Genomic DNA, 6848 nt, shown 5'->3' with positions numbered 1-6848 from the left:
CCGCCTCCGAGGGGGCGGGGCTTCTCCCTCAGCACTCACCAGCGCCATTTTTTCTCCACAGCACCGCTGAGAGGAAGCTCCCCGGACTCTACCCTGCTTATACCACGTTAGACAAGAGGGTTGAAAAGAGGGGTGGGGGGGGCACATAATTCGCAAATTACATACAGCAGCACTACTGGGCAAACATTAAGTTACTGTTTTATTCCTGGGTTATATAGCGCTGGGGGGTGTGCTGGCATACTCTCTCTCTGTCTCTCCAAAGGGCCTTGTGGGGAAACTGTCTTCAGAAAAAGCATTCCCTGTGTGTGTAGTGTGTCGGTACACGTGTGTCGACATGTCTGAGGAAGAAGGCTATATTAGAGAGGAGCGGGAGCAAATGAATGTGGTGTCTCCGCCGACAGCTGATTGGATGGATATGTGGAATGTTTTAAATGCTAGTGTAAACTCATTGCACAAAAGATTAGACAAGGCAGAAGCTTTGGGACAGTCAGGGTTTCAAGCCATGCCTGATCCTATGTTGCAGGGACTGTCAGGGTCTCATAAGCGCCCACTATCCCAGATTGTTGACACAGATACCGACACGGATTCTGACTAGAGATGAGCGCCTGAAATTTTTCGGGTTTTGTGTTTTGGTTTTGGGTTCGGTTCCGCGGCCGTGTTTTGGGTTCGAACGCGTTTTGGCAAAACCTCACCGAATTTTTTTTGTCGGATTCGGGTGTGTTTTGGATTCGGGTGTTTTTTTCAAAAAACACTAAAAAACAGCTTAAATCATAGAATTTGGGGGTCATTTTGATCCCAAAGTATTATTAACCTCAAAAACCATAATTTACACTCATTTTCAGTCTATTCTGAATGCCTCACACCTCACAATATTATTTTTAGTCCTAAAATTTGCACCGAGGTCGCTGTGTGAGTAAGATAAGCGACCCTAGTGGCCGACACAAACACCGGGCCCATCTAGGAGTGGCACTGCAGTGTCACGCAGGATGTCCCTTCCAAAAAACCCTCCCCAAACAGCACATGACGCAAAGAAAAAAAGAGGCGCAATGAGGTAGCTGTGTGAGTAAGATTAGCGACCCTAGTGGCCGACACAAACACCGGGCCCATCTAGGAGTGGCACTGCAGTGTCACGCAGGATGTCCCTTCCAAAAAACCCTCCCCAAACAGCACATGACGCAAAGAAAAAAAGAGGCGCAATGAGGTAGCTGACTGTGTGAGTAAGATTAGCGACCCTAGTGGCCGACACAAACACCGGGCCCATCTAGGAGTGGCACTGCAGTGTCACGCAGGATGTCCCTTCCAAAAAACCCTCCCCAATCAGCACATGATGCAAAGAAAAAGAAAAGAAAAAAGAGGTGCAAGATGGAATTGTCCTTGGGCCCTCCCACCCACCCTTATGTTGTATAAACAAAACAGGACATGCACACTTTAACCAACCCATCATTTCAGTGACAGGGTCTGCCACACGACTGTGACTGATATGACGGGTTGGTTTGGACCCCCCCCAAAAAAGAAGCAATTAATCTCTCCTTGCACAAACTGGCTCTACAGAGGCAAGATGTCCACCTCATCTTCACCCTCCGATATATCACCGTGTACATCCCCCTCCTCACAGATTATCAATTCGTCCCCACTGGAATCCACCATCTCAGCTCCCTGTGTACTTTGTGGAGGCAATTGCTGCTGGTCAATGTCTCCGCGGAGGAATTGATTATAATTCATTTTAATGAACATCATCTTCTCCACATTTTCTGGATGTAACCTCGTACGCCGATTGCTGACAAGGTGAGCGGCGGCACTAAACACTCTTTCGGAGTACACACTTGTGGGAGGGCAACTTAGGTAGAATAAAGCCAGTTTGTGCAAGGGCCTCCAAATTGCCTCTTTTTCCTGCCAGTATAAGTACGGACTGTGTGACGTGCCTACTTGGATGCGGTCACTCATATAATCCTCCACCATTCTATCAATGTTGAGAGAATCATATGCAGTGACAGTAGACGACATGTCCGTAATCGTTGTCAGGTCCTTCAGTCCGGACCAGATGTCAGCATCAGCAGTCGCTCCAGACTGCCCTGCATCACCGCCAGCGGGTGGGCTCGGAATTCTGAGCCTTTTCCTCGCACCCCCAGTTGCGGGAGAATGTGAAGGAGGAGATGTTGACAGGTCGCGTTCCGCTTGACTTGACAATTTTGTCACCAGCAGGTCTTTCAACCCCAGCAGACCTGTGTCTGCCGGAAAGAGAGATCCAAGGTAGGCTTTAAATCTAGGATCGAGCACGGTGGCCAAAATGTAGTGCTCTGATTTCAACAGATTGACCACCCGTGAATCCTTGTTAAGCGAATTAAGGGCTGCATCCACAAGTCCCACATGCCTAGCGGAATCGCTCCCTTTTAGCTCCTTCTTCAATGCCTCCAGCTTCTTCTGCAAAAGCCTGATGAGGGGAATGACCTGACTCAGGCTGGCAGTGTCTGAACTGACTTCACGTGTGGCAAGTTCAAAGGGCATCAGAACCTTGCACAACGTTGAAATCATTCTCCACTGCACTTGAGACAGGTGCATTCCACCTCCTATATCGTGCTCAATTGTATAGGCTTGAATGGCCTTTTGCTGCTCCTCCAACCTCTGAAGCATATAGAGGGTTGAATTCCACCTCGTTACCACTTCTTGCTTCAGATGATGGCAGGGCAGGTTCAGTAGTTTTTGGTGGTGCTCCAGTCTTCTGTACGTGGTGCCTGTACGCCGAAAGTGTCCCGCAATTTTTCTGGCCACCGACAGCATCTCTTGCACGCCCCTGTCGTTTTTTAAAAAATTCTGCACCACCAAATTCAAGGTATGTGCAAAACATGGGACGTGCTGGAATTTGCCCATATTTAATGCACACACAATATTGCTGGCGTTGTCCGATGCCACAAATCCACAGGAGAGTCCAATTGGGGTAAGCCATTCCGCGATGATCTTCCTCAGTTGCCGTAAGAGGTTTTCAGCTGTGTGCGTATTCTGGAAAGCGGTGATACAAAGCGTAGCCTGCCTAGGAAAGAGTTGGCGTTTGCGAGATGCTGCTACTGGTGCCGCCGCTGCTGTTCTTGCGGCGGGAGTCCATACATCTACCCAGTGGGCTGTCACAGTCATATAGTCCTGACCCTGCCCTGCTCCACTTGTCCACATGTCCGTGGTTAAGTGGACATTGGGTACAACTGCATTTTTTAGGACACTGGTGAGTCTTTTTCTGACGTCCGTGTACATTCTCGGTATCGCCTGCCTAGAGAAGTGGAACCTAGATGGTATTTGGTAACGGGGGCACACTGCCTCAATAAATTGTCTAGTTCCCTGTGAACTAACGGCGGATACCGGACGCACGTCTAACACCAACATAGTTGTCAAGGACTCAGTTATCCGCTTTGCAGTAGGATGACTGCTGTGATATTTCATCTTCCTCGCAAAGGACTGTTGAACAGTCAATTGCTTACTGGAAGTAGTACAAGTGGGCTTACGACTTCCCCTCTGGGATGACCATCGACTCCCAGCGGCAACAACAGCAGCGCCAGCAGCAGTAGGCGTTACACGCAAGGATGCATCGGAGGAATCCCAGGCAGGAAAGGACTCGTCAGAATTGCCAGTGACATGGCCTGCAGGACTATTGGCATTCCTGGGGAAGGAGGAAATTGACACTGAGGGAGTTGGTGGGGTGGTTTGCGTGAGCTTGGTTACAAGAGGAAGGGATTTACTGGTCAGTGGACTGCTTCCGCTGTCACCCAAAGTTTTTGAACTTGTCACTGACTTATTATGAATGCGCTGCAGGTGACGTATAAGGGAGGATGTTCCGAGGTGGTTAACGTCCTTACCCCTACTTATTACAGCTTGACAAAGGGAACACACGGCTTGACACCTGTTGTCCGCATTTCTGGTGAAATACCTCCACACCGAAGAGCTGATTTTTTTGGTATTTTCACCTGGCATGTCAACGGCCATATTCCTCCCACGGACAACAGGTGTCTCCCCGGGTGCCTGACTTAAACAAACCACCTCACCATCAGAATCCTCCTGGTCAATTTCCTCCCCAGCGCCAGCAACACCCATATCCTCCTCATCCTGGTGTACTTCAACACTGACATCTTCAATCTGACTATCAGGAACTGGACTGCGGGTGCTCCTTCCAGCACTTGCAGGGGGCGTGCAAATGGTGGAAGGCGCATGCTCTTCACGTCCAGTGTTGGGAAGGTCAGGCATCGCAACCGACACAATTGGACTCTCCTTGTGGATTTGGGATTTCGAAGAATGCACAGTTCTTTGCTGTGCTGCTTTTGCCAGCTTGAGTCTTTTCATTTTTCTAGCGAGAGGCTGAGTGCTTCCATCCTCATGTGAAGCTGAACCACTAGCCATGAACATAGGCCAGGGCCTCAGCCGTTCCTTGCCACTCCGTGTGGTAAATGGCATATTGGCAAGTTTACGCTTCTCCTCCGACAATTTTATTTTAGGTTTTGGAGTCCTTTTTTTACTGATATTTGGTGTTTTGGATTTGACATGCTCTGTACTATGACATTGGGCATCGGCCTTGGCAGACGACGTTGCTGGCATTTCATCGTCTCGGCCATGACTAGTGGCAGCAGCTTCAGCACGAGGTGGAAGTGGATCTTGATCTTTCCCTAATTTTGGAACCTCAACATTTTTGTTCTCCATATTTTAATAGGCACAACTAAAAGGCACCTCAGGTAAACAATGGAGATGGATGGATTGGATACTAGTATACAATTATGGACGGGCTGCCGAGTGCCGACACAGAGGTAGCCACAGCCGTGAACTACCGCACTGTACTGTGTCTGCTGCTAATATAGACTGGTTGATAAAGAGATAGTATACTCGTAACTAGTATGTATGTATAAGGAAAGAAAAAAAAACCACGGTTAGGTGGTATATACAATTATGGACGGGCTGCCGAGTGCCGACACAGAGGTAGCCACAGCCATGAACTACCGCACTGTACTGTGTCTGCTGCTAATATATAGACTGGTTGATAAAGAGATAGTATACTCGTAACTAGTATGTATGTATAAAGAAAGAAAAAAAAACCACGGTTAGGTGGTATATACAATTATGGACGGGCTGCCGAGTGCCGACACAGAGGTAGCCACAGCCGTGAACTACCGCACTGTACTGTGTCTGCTGCTAATATATAGACTGGTTGATAAAGAGATAGTATACTCGTAACTAGTATGTATGTATAAAGAAAGAAAAAAAAACCACGGTTAGGTGGTATATACAATTATGGACGGGCTGCCGAGTGCCGACACAGAGGTAGCCACAGCCGTGAACTACCGCACTGTACTGTGTCTGCTGCTAATATATAGACTGGTTGATAAAGAGATAGTATACTCGTAACTAGTATGTATGTATAAAGAAAGAAAAAAAAACCACGGTTAGGTGGTATATACAATTATGGACGGGCTGCCGAGTGCCGACACAGAGGTAGCCACAGCCGTGAACTACCGCACTGTACTGTGTCTGCTGCTAATATATAGACTGGTTGATAAAGAGATAGTATACTCGTAACTAGTATGTATGTATAAAGAAAGAAAGGCTTTAAAAATGATTATACGATACATTATATATCATATCATTGTATGGTTGTAAAATACAACTTAAAAACTTTAATGAATAAATACATAAAGTAGCTTTTATGTAACCTTTTTAAACCTATTAGCATAGACCGAATCTCATCGTGTGTATAGGCCTTTAGTTCAACAACAGCATGGGACCAGTTAGTGTGTTTTGACCACTGCACAGCACCTGGTGTTATATAGTAAGCACCACTATGGCATAGTATACAGCATTATGGGCCTGATATGAGTGTGACCAGCGGTGATGTGGAATGCAGTAGGAGGTGCTGTTTAGCAAGCACCACTTCTATATTCACCATGCAGTATATTGTGTGAATATAGAAGTGTTGGCTGTGTTATGTATTAGAGTAATTATTGCAGCTCCCAGCTAAAATTGCAACAATGTAATTTAGTGACAAGCTGCAGAGATTAACCCTTTCTGTGGCTGCTGCACAACCTCTATTCATATCGCTGAATTCAATTAGGGAGATGTTCTCACCCCGCGAGCAAGCGCAGGTAAATGCCACACTTAAATGTATGGGTATGGTCTCCATAAAATGAGCGTAGCCTTGCAGGCAAAGACTACCTTACACCCCAGTTCTTGACCCTGCACCAACAGACCTCGGCCACCACAGGGAAAAAAGTACAGTAATTTCCACCATGTTAAGCCCCACACATTAATGCCCTTTGGAACATATTATGTCACTCACCACAATATCTGTGATACACTATGCCCTACAGTAAAGCTTCTAATTACTTTTACAAAAACTGCTCAACGCCAAGAGTTTCACGTGCTGGGTGTCATGCTCATTGCCAGGGGTTTCACTCTCTGGGTGTCATGCTCATTGCCAGGGGGAACGCAGTAGGAGGTGTTATATAGTAAGCACCACTATGGCATAGTATATAGCATTATATATATTGTGAGCACTGGTGATGTTGAGTGCAGTAGAGCTGCTGCTGGGTAATTACAATTTACTACAACCACCAATATATTCTGCTGCACTATATATATGCAAAGCTAATTCTGCTGGGTAATTACAATTGACTACAACCACCAATATATTCTGCTGCACTATATCTATATTTGCAAAGCTAATTCTGCTGGGTAATTACAATTGACTACAACCACCAATATATTCTGCTGCACTATATCTATATATGCAAAGCTAATTCTGCTGAGTAATTACAATTGACTACAACCACCAATATATTCTGCTGCACTATATCTATATATGCAAAGCTAATTCTGCTGGG

Source organism: Pseudophryne corroboree, unplaced genomic scaffold, assembly GCF_028390025.1.
Source record: "Pseudophryne corroboree isolate aPseCor3 unplaced genomic scaffold, aPseCor3.hap2 scaffold_417, whole genome shotgun sequence".
NCBI classification, from domain to species: Eukaryota; Metazoa; Chordata; class Amphibia; order Anura; family Myobatrachidae; genus Pseudophryne; species Pseudophryne corroboree.
Note: the sequence above shows the minus strand (reverse complement) of the source record.